Source organism: Numida meleagris, chromosome 1, assembly GCF_002078875.1.
Source record: "Numida meleagris isolate 19003 breed g44 Domestic line chromosome 1, NumMel1.0, whole genome shotgun sequence".
Taxonomy (NCBI): Eukaryota; Metazoa; Chordata; class Aves; order Galliformes; family Numididae; genus Numida; species Numida meleagris.
This window is the reverse complement of record NC_034409.1, coordinates 80,212,925-80,228,978: the sequence shown is the minus strand read 5'-3', so window position 1 is coordinate 80,228,978 and position 16,054 is coordinate 80,212,925.

The window sequence follows — 16,054 nt, the reverse complement described above, 5'->3', positions numbered from 1 at the left end:
GAGCCACTCTCCAAAGGGAGGGAAGTGCGTCCAGCCGGGACCCTCCAGACCCTGTGTTTTCCAGCACCAAACCCTAACACAGCCCCATGAGTGGCCTTAGCTGGAAGGAACTCATCTACAGTGACTACATGAGCGCTGTCACTAGGGGAACGTGTTACTGTAGATGAAATAAATGACCATAATATAGGAAGAAAGGAAGGAAGAAAAACATAAAATTAGGTAGTTCATTTTTTTTTGGTGTTCTCCAGATGGCACACTGTAGCATGTGAGGCTTTTTGTACCAAAGGTCTGGTGTTTGTCATAGGTGTCTTTGGAGGGAAGCAGTGAGGCTGTGGTTTGCAGAGGTGGAGGGAAGGCTCTTGTGGCCCATCTTGGCCAAGAGTCCCTTCGGTGACCACCTGAGCTCAATGACTTGGGGTGGCAGTGGCGGGGTCCTCTTCCAGGCCTGTGCTAGATTCCCCACTTTTACGCATTGCCACATTAGCACTTTCACTGGATATTTAGAGCACCTCAGGACGGGTTCTCCTCTCGCTCACACTGGGGTAACTCAGGAGTCGCTCCACTGGAAGCAGTGGTGTTAATCTGGTGTGAAAATAATGCAAGAGGAGGATTCATCTCCTCGGGGGGAGTTTTCCAGGTCCCCGAGGGGGAAAGAAATCAATGGGAGTTACATGTCTAACTGCCACTTGTGCCTGTGAAAGTCTGCCCCTTACCTACCCATATGTATATAGGGTATCATTTTCAGAATAACCCAAGTGACATGGGTGCTTAAGAGTACACATTTCACTGGCTTTCAAAGAAACTTAATGCTCCTAAGGCCTGGATCCTGAAGAATGTCCAAGCTTCTATCTGCAGCCCATGTCAGGGCTCACACCTAAAATTCTCAAGCCATTTTGGAAAAAGGAGCTAAAGATCCCGAGTCATTTAGGTGGTCCTGAAAACACTACCCTCTATCCATTGTTCAGGGTGTTGATCTCAGGTCATGTGCGAGCCTGCATTCTTACCTACAATGCTTTATTACCACATTCCTCTGTTGAGCAATACTCGGAAGAAAAGGTGAAGGCTGAGATTTGCAGAACCGGCTAGTGACCGAATGGTTCACATCTGGAGCACCCAACTTGGAGACTCCTCACTGGGGCACAAACTGTAGGTCCTCCGTGTACTCTGAGCATCGAAATTTATGTATTACACACCCAGAACCACCGGTCACTTCCAAAAATCCCAGCCTGATATCCTGACTGCTCTCATAAAAGAAAATAGCCGTTCATCCAATAGCTTGGTTTTTCTGCTCATGCCTGTTCCCAATGAACAAAACACATCCCTATGCATCACCTAAGCCCTATTTTGAGGAGTTACACTGGCATACAGCTGAAGTAACACAGTGGTAAATCAGGGCCCGAAGAAGAAGGCTACAGCCTAGAGAGTGTAAAGAACCGTGACGTGTCTGGAAGCTAATAAGAGCAGAACTTGATGATTAGAGCGGCCCATTTCCGATGCTCTTGTGTGAGGATCTGGAAAGAGTCTCTCACTCATTGTACTTGTGCATTATGAATGTGTCCATCTGCAGAGATCTAATGTACACATATGTCCTGAATATTGTCCTAAGGTTGCAAGCTTCAAAACTGAGCAGAAAACATTCCCGAGAAGTGAGAATAATACAGATGTCTGTATTTGAAAAATTGGTTCAAATAAAGTCTCTCACTTATAGATATGTGCTCTTGTGTGCAATTATTTGCTCCTGGAATAGTAGTTTCTCTCTCGTGTAGATTTTCAGTGCTTGTACGACAAACCTCATTCCATTTTCCCTCAACCTTCCCAGTTAAGTCCTGTTACGGTGGAAAGAAATACTTTCAACTTATTCACTCTGGGCAAAAAAATTATGTTAAAATGAAAGGGTGAAGTAAAAGGCCTGGTATGGTTTTACTGTTGTTAAATATCTGTTGAGATAGAAGACACGGGACCAAAGCAAGATGTGGTCTTCCAATGCAAAAGTGCCAGATATTTATATAATAAGAAACAGATACTGCCGCAGACTCTCTTGACCCAGGAAAGGCCTGTGGCTGTCTGGGTGCTCCTCAAGACGTGGCTGAACTGAGGAAAGCTGTGCTTTCAGCACCGCATATCTGCGCCATGTCTGCAGCAAAGTGCTGGGCCTGGGATGTTCTGGGTAGAGGAATTTGCTGGCGTGTTCAAGTGGCAGTGTGACTCACCGTTAAGGAAGGCACCCAGCATGTTTAAGGAAAAGCGGCTACCAAATTTTTTAGACAATCGAACAATCTGTTGGTTGTTTTTTTGTTTTTGTTTTTGTTTTTCTTCTCCATTATGCAACTGTACCTAAAGGTATCGAATCCCCCCCATTGGAATTAAAGCTTCAGTAACCCACTGGGAAATTCCAGGAGCCTTTGAGATAAGGATACATATTTCAGCACCGTAGGAATCCCACCAAGTTCTTTCCTTTAGCATCAGTTTTGTGCCAAGTGCAATGAAATACAAACAGAGCAGCGATTCCTGAAGCTGTGCTAGGCTGCTGCCTTTAATACTGTGCTGTGTATGTCAGCAGCTCAAGAGCAGAGCTGAAATCAGACATTTTTATCTCATCTATTCATCCCAGGAAGCTTTGCAAGCACGATTTAGAAACTGTTTGCATCTCCTCTCTGAAATACAGCAGCTGGCTTAGCAAGGACCCAGGAAAATTCCTGATGGGGCTCCAAGGAGCTGCCTGGGAAACAGAGCAGACCTCAGCATCTCACATGGGCTCTGGACAAAGTGCCAATTTGCAAATGAAAATGACACAATTAGATGTCTGTGTTCTTGCATGTAATCATCAGTTGCCCCGTGGCTCCTCCAAAAAAGGCGTGGACTCCAGCTTGTGTGCAAACAAATATTTAGCATTCAAAATCAAGTGGTTTCAATTAGCCACTGAGCGAGATTGCAGGGCTCAGCCCTGGCAGACTGGTTTTGCTGTGTTGGGGTGAAGCACCTAGGAAGGGGCAGGTGAACGCCTCCCTCCCACTGAATGGCTCCCTCAGGGTGGCAGGGCTGCCTTGTGCTCTGCATGGCGGTGTGGGGGCAGGAGGCTGAATGGCTAGCCCTTGGCACATGTGTCAGCAGAGACTCTCAGCTGCATGTCAGTCCTGTCCAGAGCCTTTCCAACCAGGCGTGCAAAGCTCCTTGGGCATCATTTCCAGTGTCACACTCTTGCCACTGTGGGGTGGAATCGATTTTCTGCCCGAATTGCACAAAATGAGGCTCACCTTGGATGCGGGCCCACACTGCCTCCCTGGCCAGGTGCACAACTTCCCCTGGGAGGTCTTTTTACATACGTGATCTGTGTCAGCAGCCTCCCTGTGACTGCTGTGAGGTGTGGGCAGATGGATGTGTTTCTGGTTCCCATGGCATTGCACACGCTTATCCCACACCTTGCTGGGAGATGTGCTCTCCTTGGAGAAAGCGCACTGAGAGCTTCAGAAGTGTGTCAGGGCAGAAGATGAGTGTCTCTCCTGCTTTCACTTACGTTTCTAAGTCTGCTTTCCTTTGTGCTGCAGGCAGCACCAAGCACCCTGCAACAGATATTTACTGTCTCCTAATCGGTTACACTTTGCCCTGTTTTACTGCCATATGCAGAGCTGGCATCCAGATTGACAGAGGCTGCTGCCCTCTGAAGATGAGCAGGAAATGCCAGACAAAGGAAATTACGCACTTCTGTACCTAGGATCACTTTTGTTTATCAAAAATGAAATTATTTTTCTGTTTGTAGGACTGCTTTTGTTTATTAAAGAGGAAATAATTTTAATTTCTCTTGGCATGGAGTGGTGAGCATGAATAATAGAAAGTCAAGGCAGTGAAAGCCTGGTTCTCTCCAAGGAGTACCGCTGAATCTGCAGTGCAGTGACAGAGTTTGCAGAGGTGGCAGCTTGTACCAGACAAGCTGCAGTAGCTGCAGAAACAGGCGGGTTTCAGGGTACTTTAGTCTCTAAATGAACAAGCCTACAACCCCAATTACAAGCTGAGTACAGGTAGAAAGGCACTGCTTCGAGCTTAATTTAATTACGGTAATTGATGAAATAAGTTATGAGTAAAATGTAATTAGGCTTTTGGGAACCACGGGTGGATGCTAAGCCAGGAATGAGATAAGGGTCATTATCTGTTGAGGGAGAGAGGAAGGGTGGTGCAGGCCATCGCTGGCTGGGCAGGGGGAGGTTTTCTGGGCTGAGGTGGAAACTGCTGGTGAAGTGTCTACTGAGTCTATGATTCTTCCTTCTTTTTTTTTCCTCCGAGATGGTCATCTAAAGGATTTGATGGTCATCCATAGGACCCTGACTGAGAGAGAGAGAACCATTTTTCTTGCTAAAGGAGAGGCCTAATGGAAAAGGTTCAGTTGTTCCCTGCACGCCATGTTGCCCATCCGTGGCCATTCATTCAGACACACATTCATTCAGACTGTGGTTTAGATTTTGATGAGCCTCATTCACCTCCTGTCTGTGCTCACGTTTAAATATAGGGCTGATTTAACTGTGGGTGCTATGGGGCAGAGTCCTCACCTTCATGTGCTCAGTTTGCAGTGGGATTGAACATTTTAGGAACAACACAGGAAAAGCCATGAAACTGCTAAGTGTAATCATGGCCTAAGTGGGTGCTGGGGCCTAATAGAGCAGACACTAGTGGTTTGGGATGTGGAGGACTGCTGCTTCAAGAGCAGCATGGGACTCATGAGGGGTCAGGTCATGTTCTCTAGAAGCCACTAAAAGACCAAAGGACAACCCCTGGTAGAAGTGGGGTTCTTCTAGGGGACCAGCTGGTCACACAGGTGCCAGTTCAGTGCTAGATGGCAAAAAGTAGACTCAAAAGACCCCGTAGGCTCACTAGAACCTAGGAAAAACCTGGAGATTACAGGGACGCTGTTGCTATGTTTTATATCTGAGGAGGAGGAGAACGAGTGGGGCAAAGGCAGGCTGGGAAAGATGGTGGGGCACGTGGCATGTCACTGTGCATGGCAGGGTGGTGGTGGCCTGGAGACAGGGTCTCTCTCTCGCCATCTCCAGCCACTGCTGAGCAAACCAACTCTCCCTACCCACCAGCCCCTTGCCAGCCGAGATCCCATTAATAAGGCTTTCCAGCTTGTCACTTCCACACTGAATCCTTTGAAAGCTGTGCTCCACTGGGCCCATTAGAGGGAAGAACTGTCTCTGCCGAAACATATGGGGCTGTCAGGCTGCTGTGTCTGGCTGTTGCTATGAAAGCTGCCTCCATGCTTGCCATTTGCTGACTGCAGGAGAAGCTGTCTGGAGGCAGTGGCAATGGGGACAGCGCTGTGGGAAGGTGACAGGGTGGCTGGGAGAGGGGGTGGGCTGCTGGAAGGGAACATGGGGTTCAAAGCCAGCCAAAAGGATGTGCAAGGGCAGGTGGGACTAAGTGGGTATGAGTGTGGGAAGGGGGACAGGGGCAGAGGATGGCCAGGTGATGATCATTGGGTAGGTACATTGGGTCCAGCAAGGTACACTGGGCTGCAGCAGAAGTAGACACAATGGATGGCAGCATTATTCAGGCCTGTCTGGGGAAGGAGAAAATGGCAATAGTGCTGGATGGCTGTGGGGACAGAGAGGTACGGAGAAGGGGTGCCGGGATATGGGGTGAAACCCATATGGTCACAGCAGCCTGGAAGCTGCTGGGTGCGTTCCTGACATTGCCTGGATGCCGCTGGAGTCTCTCATTAACCAGTGCACCCTCCCCCGCTCCATTTGCAGAGACTGAAGAGGATTTAATGGAGTCCCTTGACTTTTCCCTCTGAAATATTCATGGGTTTTAGCAGTCCATTTCATGCTCACCTCCTCCTCCATTAGAGAGCATCGAAGAGGGACTGAGTGGAAAGTAGGTTGCCGTGGAGCCAGGGAGGCAGAGGAAGGGTCTTGAGCCTGTGACCAGAGCTACCAGGGCTTCTCCTGTCCCTCTTGCTGGGCCCTCAAAATGAGCCCAGGGCAGCATGCGCAGGAAGGTGATTAATACAGCAGGAAAGGAAGGAAACCAATTAGGTTTCTCTCCCTGGAGTTGCTGCCCCAACCCTGTCGCAGACGTACAGCCCATGTCTGTCTCCCTGCCTGTCTTCCTCATCTGCAGGGCTGGGAGCTCTGCGGGAATTGCACAGGCTGATGGAAAATGCCTGGAGGCAATTAGCTCCCCCTTTGCCTCAGCACTGAGGCTGTGCTGGGATACAGGGAAAGCCCAGAGCTTCAGGGAGGCAGTACAGAAGTGTGCTGGGTTTCAGATGCTCAGTTCCAGACACAGCAAAGGTCCTGCTGGAAAGAAAGGGTGTGATAAACAGTGCCACTGCATTCTATTGTAGGAAATGTCTCAGAAGATCAGGGCCGGGTGGGATCTGTGCATCCCCCCTTGCACAGAGCAAGAGCAGTCAGACTTCATGGTACAAGCTACCATGACATGAAGTAGATCCTTCACAGATGTGCTCATTTCCTTTTTCTTGTCTTTTCCCTCTCCAGTCTGACATTTTCCAAATGAAAGTCATAGAATCACAGAATGGTTGGGTTGGAAGGGACCTTAAAGCCCTGCCAGCTCCAATTCCCTGCTATGGGCAGGGCTGCCACCCATGAGAACAGGTGGCCCAGGGCCCCATCCAACCTGGCCTTGAACGCCTCCAAGGATGGGGCATCCACAGCTTGTCCAGGCAAGTCCTGAGGAAGTTTTTATCAGTGGCTCCACAGATAACAGCAGGACGTCTAGAATGCCCTGAGAAAACAGATTGTTGCTACAAGAGTGTTACCACTGCAAACTACTTTGAGACGCTCAGCCAGGGGCTCCCAGTTCTGCCTGGCAGGAAAAAACCAACGCAGCTGCAGACATACCAGCACCTATTTACCTCACTCTCTTCAGGCTGCTTCCCCTTCAACCCCTCCCCACCCATCACACATGTGTGTGTGCCTTGGGAATCAGCTGTTTGTGTAAGTGCTTGCAGGATGTTCCACATCTTCCTGAAGCGATAATCAGCGTGCCCAGAATCATCTTAATTACTAGGTATTCATCACACGCCCACAGGCTCTGCCACAGAGCCTGGCGCAGCATTGCTGTGAATGAGTCTGCATGTTTTTACCCTATTGCCAAACAGTGCTTGTGACTGGGAGCTTGCGATCGCACACCGGAGAGGGAAGGGAGTCCAGTTATGGGGTATATGTGTGTGTTTGCAGGCAGGGAAAGGGAAGTTTGCAAAGCAGCAGCCGTGCACCAGCAGACATGGAGCATCTCAGGTTTAAACACGTCAGGTCCAGAGCGTAGTAATTTACTCTCGCTCTAGAAAAAGCATTTAATCAAGGACTTAAATACCAAGAATGAGGAAATGATAAAGCTTCTCTTTTCATGTGTTGCACCCTGACATGTGTAGCTGCTCTACAGACAGGCACTTGAATAATAAAGGAAGATCTGCTTGTTTTGGCTGAGATGGTCAGGAAGCATTGCAAGATGGGTGCTCTGTAAGTTCCATGCAGCCAACATGGAACTTGCGACTCACATTTGTGTCTCATCTCTTCTTGCACATTTGAACATAAATCTATTAGGGAGTGTCCAAAGGAGGGCTAGAAGATGGAGAAGGGTCTGGAGGGCAAGGTGTATGGAGAGTGGCTGAGGTCCCATGGTGTGTTCATCCCAGAGCAGAGGAGCTGAGGGGAGGCCTTATGGCAGCTGCAGCTCCTCACAGGGAGCGGAGGGGCAGAGCTGAGCTCTGCTCTCTGTGACAGCGGCGGGGCCCGAGGGAACGGCATGGAGCTGTGTCACGGGAGGGGCAGCTGGGGGTTAGGGACAGGTTCTGGACCAGAGGGCAGTGGGCATGGAACAGGCTGCCCAGGGCAGTGGGCACAGCCCCAAGTGCCAGAGTTCAAGGAGCGTTTGGACACCGCTCTCAGACACAGGGTTTGAATTTGGGGTGATTCTGTGTGGGGCCAGGAGCTGGACTTGATGATTCTTGTGGGTCCCTTCCAACGCGGAATATTCTGTGAGTTTACGATTTGTGATGCAGTTGTTACAGTGCTTGACTTTCTCTTCCTGAGCAATCAGATATACCCCAATGCATCCCTACTCAGATCGGTTCATGTCACATTCCCCAGAGAATAAAAATTGCTATTTTCACCACTGTAAAGCAAGTAGTTACTTGTACTAGCCACACAGAAATGCATTGTAGGTTGGTTCAAAATGCTGTGAACAGGCACACAGCCTGATTTTTTCCATTGCTGGCTGCCCTGTGAGGCAGGAGAATGCATCTTGTGCAATAGAGTGCCATTCATGGCTGAGCAGAACTGAAGGCTCTGGGTTGGGGCTGGGGGCATCTGCAAAGATCATGGCCATGCCTTCAGCTTCTATGAGTGTACTTCCATCAGCCCTGCAGCAAAAAAAAAAACAAAAAAAAAAAACCTCCTATACCTTCTCAGGTGATTTCACAGAGATACGAAGGACAGGTGGAAGAAGGATTCAGGCTTCCTTTCATTGCTCTGTTGGCCTGACAGGGTCTGGATGCTTCATGAAACAGTAGTCATCTTCATTTCCTTCCCCGTGGCATTGCACTAGCAAAACTCACCTGACAATCCTGTTGTAATATTCCACAGACAGGAAGAATTGGAGACCATTAACAGAAAACTAAAGGAGGGGAGAATTAGATTAGATGTCACGGGGGACTTTTTCACTGAAAGGGTGGTGAGGTGCTGGAACAGGCTGCCCAGAGAGGTTATGGATGCCCCAAGGCATTCAAGGTCAAGATGGGGCCCTGGGCAGCCTGAATCTAGTGGGTGGCAGCCCTGCCCACAGCAGGGGGTTGAAACTGGATGATCTTAGATGTCCCTTTCAATCTAAGCCATTCTATGGCTCTTTGATTCTGTGATTATAAGACCATTCTTCTCTGGGTATTGGATTTCCTGGGGAGCTTGGGGACTGCAGAGCCCAGAACTGGGAACCCCTTTTGCCCCACAGTTCTTGTCATCATAAGGCAGAAAGTCCCCATTCATTTAAAATACAAATTCAGGTGTTAGATGTGCCCTGAACTGCCAAATCAACATTGTGGTCTGAAGCCAGGAGGAAGCCGACAAACAACCTCACATCTTACCCGTTACACATGTAAGATGTGACTTATCCTCTCTGCTCTTACAGGAAAATTGCAGTGAGCTCATCCCTCAGGAGCTGGTGCAGATCAGATCAATAATTTCTCTGCTCCAGAGTATTTATTCTGCGGGGGAGAGGACGGGAATAAAACATACCTTTAAGCTTTGTTAAAAATACACACCACAAAGACAGCTACCATCTGGGGGTAAAAGCGTCTCCTGGGATGATCTCTGGGGAATGCCCCTGCTCATAAAGCACTCAGAGGGGAAAAGGCCCCCAGGGAGCATCTCTGCAGAGAGCACTTTGCTGAGGGCAGTGCCCCAAGGGAGCACCCACACACCTTTACAGCTCACTCAGCTCCTCCTCATCCATATTCTCTCCGTGCCCGCTGCACATGGGGATGATGGGCAAACCAGCACACACTCTGGTTACCCTTTTATTAATATCTGGGTTTAATATGTGAATGGTCGATGGGGGGCTCCTCCTCACACTGTGCTGGGGAAAAGGGGGTCGGGGCAGCAGCCCCCAGGGTGCTGCTGTGTTTGGAGAGAAGGCAGCCAGAGAGCCATGCACAGCAAGGAAGGAGCCCTGTGCTGTGCAGACACATCAGCTCTGCCTTTTTCTGCTGTCGAGACTGCTGGAGGGGAAAATAAGATTTGCCTTTTGTTCGGCAAGCCTCATGGCAAGCTCAGCTCTGCAGCTGGTTGAAAGGAAGCACCCAGTCCTGACTCGTGCTCAGCCACGAGAGACCCCAAAAGCTACCCCTTCTGCCCAGTCTGCAGGCTGATACCTGTGCTGTGGTAGAGGTGCTGCATTCCTGCCAATGGGACCTCAGTCTCCTTAGTAGCCATCCTTGCTGCCCCACTCGTAATGGAGAAAGCTGTGTTTCAAATGATGATAAAGGGCATTGGGATCCATCCTTTTCTATGCCAGACTGAAGACCCATCATACAGGCATGTACTTTCTTGACTGACTGCAGATACCCTACAGATACCCCATGCTCTTGTCCTGCTTTTGTGCCACCTGGGAATGTCACCGCACACCATGATCACATGCAACTGAAGGAGGGGAACACTGCTGTCCTTCATTCCTCATGTTCACCTCACTGTATCTGGGTGGTCACCTCTAGGGCATCTCAGATAACAAACGGGCTGCTATAGGAGCAGCATTTAATTGTTTTTTTCCATAAACATTTTTTTCCATGAGCCATGGGGCAAGTTGGAGTCTGACTGGTTCATCTGTTACTGGATGAGGGGAAGAGCTGAAGTGACAAGAAATTTTCAAGAGAACTGTATTAAACTCACTCTGTGTTGGTTTCCTATTCAGTATTAACAGTAACTGATAGTCCATTATCCTGTTGGCAGTGCACTCTAATAGCTTCTCCATTCACGAGGCAGTTCAGCTCCTGTCCTTCAGTTCTGATCTATTTGTTTTGCTCTAGAGCAGTTTTCAGAATGTGATGGATTTGTGCAGCGTACCTGTGTGTAGAGGAAGGGATGACACCTCTGCAGGCTGCCAGCTCCGTGTCTATGTTGGATCCTGTGAACGTACCAGGACTGCTCTAAAAGTAATGCCTCCTGTTTTATTGTGTAAGCCCACGTCATCGGAGATGGATATTGGTGATATGGCAGTAGTGGTTGAACCTTCCCACCAGTGTTCTATTACTGTGACCTACTGACATTCATCAACGCTTGCTGAATGTTTTATGGAGACCAAACAGTGGATGTGAGCACAGTGAAGCGGTGGTGGTGCATTTCAGCAGTGGCAACAGTGGCAGTGGGGTACCTCCACTGGTGCAGATTTTTACAAGTGCAGAATGGAGGCACTTGTTCATTGCTGGCCAAAATGCACAGCTAGTGGTGGTGACCATATTGAAAAAGAGTGTTTGTTTTGCTGCTGAGAATATGCTCTATCAAATAGTGTTATTTGCTCTTTGCATCTGTTGTAGTTTCCATGGAAATAAATAGGTGGCATTACTTTCGGAGCAACCCATGTACCTTCCGAGGTGTGCATTATTTCATGTGGATATTCCTCTTTGTGAACACTTATTCATCTGTGCTTCTTTTTACTTTTCTGGACTACCAGCAGGCAGTGTGAGCAGAGAGGCAATGAAAAGAGGGAAAACACAAAAGGAGGGCTGGCTAGGAAAGGCTGAGTGCTGGGGAGGGAAACTCATTTTCTGTTTCCACCTGAGCAGGTCCCAGTGACCCATCACAAGTGCGTGACTTGCCTGGTTTTGCAGAAATCACGGCATGTGGTCTCACCGGAGGGCTGCAGCCTCTCCCCCCTCGTGCCTGGATAGAACTACGCGCATCCTTTGTTCTCTGGCTCTGCCCTGGCTCCCTTAGCAGGCTGCAGTACTTCTCCCAGCACACCGCATGTGGGGTGTGACCTTCTCTGCCCACTCCAGCCTGAAAACATGTCCCCTTTTACTGCAAAAGTGCTTCATCTTTTGCTGGTAATTTCTTAGCACCGCTGCACTGTCAAATCCCAAGGGGATCATTATACCTTAGTCTTCCACTGGCGTAATGGGTGCATCACTCCAGCAGTGAGTCCAGCCTGATGTGTGCCCCTTCTCCACTCCCTCCCTAGCAGCCCCTGCCATGCCAACCCACCCCACTGCTAAGCTGCTAAGGGAAAAGGTCTCCATCTTCATAAATAATCCATGAAGGCCAAATGGCTCATGCTTGCTCAACAAAATGAAGCGCTAGAAGCAGAAATGGGAGAGAGAAGCACTAAGCCAGAGAGGCTCCTGTGGCTATTAACTACCAATTGCCAGCAAAGGTGGAGAGGTACATCAGCTACTGGGAATGCAAAAGAGTAAGCAGAGGGTGATGGAGTTGACCACCCATCAGATGGACCCTATGCAGCCACGCATCCCAAAATTACCACACTGATGCCGGCTGAGGTCTGGCTGCTAGGCCTCGCTCCTCCATCACCATCCCCCCCGGTGCAGGCCCCACAGGATGGAGCATGAGCACCTTCCCCATAAGGCACACTTCTTCCCACCCTTCACAAGGATCCCTCCCGTAGGACATGGGGCTAAAAACACCCCTGTGTAATGGAGATGGATCAGAGGAATACATGTGCTTCAGATGTGGACGAGGATTCATTAAGCCAAACTGCCTGCCTGGCCAAGGACAAGCCTATTCCCACTGGCACGCAGGGAAACACCAGTGTACGCAGCCTCTGTCCTTGCATCCCAAGGCAAAACATCCCAAGCCCTGTTATTAGGACATGCCAGTTTCTCAGATGGCTTTATGAAGCACAGCATATCCAATTTTGGTCACTGGAGATGGGATGACTTCCTACTCCCCTTTGCCTTCCTTGCAGACAGGAAGGGTTTGTTGCAGATATGAACTGAAAAAGGAGGGAGGGAAGGACAGCACCAAAGCAGATTCACTCTCCTGCTCTGAATATATGTTTTCTCAGCTCCAGCAATTATCTAAGAGAAAGAGCACCAGAGGATGGGGAGGAAGCACTCCAAGGGTGCAGCCCACGAGAGTGGGAGAGCGAGGGAGCGCTGGATTCCTTGGGAGATAAAGTTTTATTGCCACAGAGTTAATCTCCTCAGCTTTTAATTACAATTTTGTCTCATTCGCTGCCTCTTGAAATGAGTCCCCATTTTTCTGTCTGGCACTAATTTTCCCTCATTGCAGCCATCATTAGAGGCACAAAGTGCCTGCATTACCTTTGTTCCCCTGCCTTCAGATGTCCTCCTAGCAGACCTGGCACCTTCAGGGTGCCCCAGCCAGGGGCTGGGGGGCCAGGGACCTTCCTTAGAGCAGCTGCAAAATTTCATTCACGAGCAATACAGCCTCTTCCTGGAGCAAACTCTTCCCAGCAGCCAGCAGCACAAATCACCCCACTTCTTCTCTGCAGAGCTTGGAGGAGACTCGCAGCTGTACTGAGAGAGGCCATGCTGGGAGCATCCACAGGGTAGAGGGTGAGTGTCCTCAGTGATGGACCTCTGGACACTTGGTGTCCATGCTATGAAGAAGACCTTTACTCCATGGCTGAAGGTTGTGCTGAAGATGTGCAGGGCTCTGTGGTGGAAGGGAGACCTCAGGCTGGGTCAAGAAGTGGTGGTCATGGAAAGACATGGTGAGCCCAGACCTCCCCTCACAAGGAAGACAACCAATGCACAAACACTGACGAGGGGACTATCTTAACTCTGCTCTGTGCAAACCAGTAAATCAGCAGCCAGGGAGAAGATTTGTGCAGATCTCCTCCACTGGCGGAGTGACTCAGGTCACTCTACAAGTGGGTGACGGCTCTAGAGGAAGACATAGCAGCCTTTATTTGATGTAAGGACTTTTCTTTCTGCACTGGCATTCTCCCCAGCCCGGTAAGAAAGCAACCTCTGCTAACAGCATGCATTGCCGTCTCCTGTCTCTGATCATGAAAATTTCAGTGACAACCTGCATGGCTTCACTGGTAGGAGAGGTAATATGTATTGTATGTAGTACGTTAAAAGTCCCAAAATTCAGATTTACCACCAAAGTTATTGGAATGTATGATAGCCTTATTGTGCACTTCAGTTAGCACCTTCCTCTTTCTGAAAATGATCCAAACATTCATTCCTGCAGCTGCCTGAGTGTTGTACCATTCTTGAGCTTAACAGGGAAAGCGGGACTTTTGAAAAGGAAGTAGTAAGTTTTCTACAAACCATTTACTGTAGAGGTGTTAATCACCAGAAAGCATTGTGTAGAGCTGTTTGTCTCCCGCGTGTTCCCAGGTTTGGACAGGCACCCCACTGGCCATGCTTGGGTAGTGCTAGTAGCACATATGACAGCATTAGCAAGGTGTTAGGTGCTCTCTGGAAGTAAGGCATTCCTTTCCTGGGTACCTCAACTCACCGCAACTCAGAGATGCACCCATGCTTTTGGGCTGCCTCGGTATGGATTTTTTGGTAAGCTGTGATGTTTGCAACCTGATTCGTAATCCAGACTGAGATGTCATGTTTGGAGAAATCTCACGTAAAAAACTTCTACTTCATGTCCAAAGCACCAAAATATGGTGTCTCTAAATCAAATACACTGCCTTGGGATTCCAGCAGCTGATGGGTGCATGAGACAAGTCCTGTCAGCCTTAATAGTGCCAACTGGTTCACAGCTGTGGCAAATCCTATCAGTGTTTCATCCATTGCAATGTATCTCCCTGTACCCAGCCCTTTTGCCCATTCTGGCAATGCATGCTTTGGACAGCAAAATCATAGAATCATAGAACCACCAAGGTTGGAAAAGACCTTTAAGATCATCCAGTCCAACTGTCTACCAATATTTCCCACTAAACTATGTCCCTCAGTACATCTAAACAGCTCCAGCGACAGTGACTCCACCACCACCCTGAGCAGCCTGTTCCAGTGCCTGATCACTCTCTTGGAGAAGTATTTCCTAACATCCAACCTGAACGTTGCTACTCTTGGCTGAAATGCAAGATATTTTGAAGGACATACATTTTCTTGTGCATGTGACCTTTGATTGTCCTTAAATCCATTTCCAATTGCAATTCAGCTGTGTTTGAACATAGTCCTCCAGCAAGGAAGGCTGAAGAACATAGACCCCAGAACACCTCATCTCTTTTATTACTCTTGTGGAAGTTTTGAGTTATAATAAGTGCCAAGAATTTGGATCCTCATTTGCTGGTATGTCTGCATCACTGCTAATAATTTCCTGTGTACCTTTTCCAGTGAAGAATGGGGTACATATAATAACTGCCGTTACAGATACAGGCAGCTCTTTGTGGTACTAAATGCAGCAGTTAATGCTAATGAGTCTATCCTTAGCAAGTAATACTATTGGTGTTATGCTAACGCCTCACCACATGCAAAGCTTCAGTTTGTTAAGCAGATGCCAGTGTTAACAGCCAAATTCTCTTCCCATGGATAAGTTAGTGTTAGTTAAATGTACCATTAAAAATAACCATTTAAAATGTTAATGAAAACAGAGATTTTGTGTGCCAGGGTATTGCTGCCTTACCTTCAGTCTGGGCTTCCATGCGCACAGAACGGGACCTTGGCTCTGCCATGACCCTGTCCTGCAGAGAAGCCACCACCAGACAGACTCGGAGCAGAGACAAGGCAGGGTACGCAAGGAAGGGAGGGGAAGCGAAGGAACATCACCTCCTTTTCACGTTTATTTCATTTTTGTATTTTTTTGTATTTTTTTTTTTAAGATCACAGAAGAGCAGAGCATTCATACATGTAAAGAAACAGAAACAAGATAACAGAAGTTAAATACATTGAGAAAAGAAAAAATAAAAAGCTTCTTTTTTTTTGTTTTCATCACTGGGTTTGGCTCATTCATTGGTTGGGTGGTTTCATTTCTGATCGGTTCCGTTACACACACACTTGCGCTTTTAGAGTTGCCTTTCACAGAGCTAGTTCCAAAAACAAACCAATGGCGAAAAATAAAATGGCCCTTTTCTCATTTTGTTAAAGAGAAGTTCAGCTCATGTCTACAGTGCTGGGGAAAAAATATATATAAAGATATAGATATATATATATATTTATATGTATATAACACTGTTAATGAGGAGAGTTCTAACCACCCCGCCGTGCAGCTAGAAGGGACTGGCCTTTGTTCACAAGGTCTAGAGGATGAAACTTGGCTCCAGCTGGGAGAGCTGAAAGGTTTGCGGGTGACGGTGGCCCCGCAGGGCAGGCACTCGCCCTCTGCCCCCCTCCTCCCTGTCCTTGCACACATGTGTGCTCCCGCACGTGCACAGGAGGTCACCGTGTGCTGGGCAGACGGAGCCATCACCAGGAGCATGCACGTGTTGGGCTGCGTGTGGTGGAGGACAGCAGAGGCCACAGGGTGTGCGTGTGTGCCTGTGCGTGACAAACTGTAGAGAAGTCCTGGCTGGGAGGTGCTGTGCTCACCAACTGGCTCCCAGGCAGCCCTGATCCCTGCACCCATCCATGGGCTACATAGAGATATCCATGCGGGGGCAGGGAAGG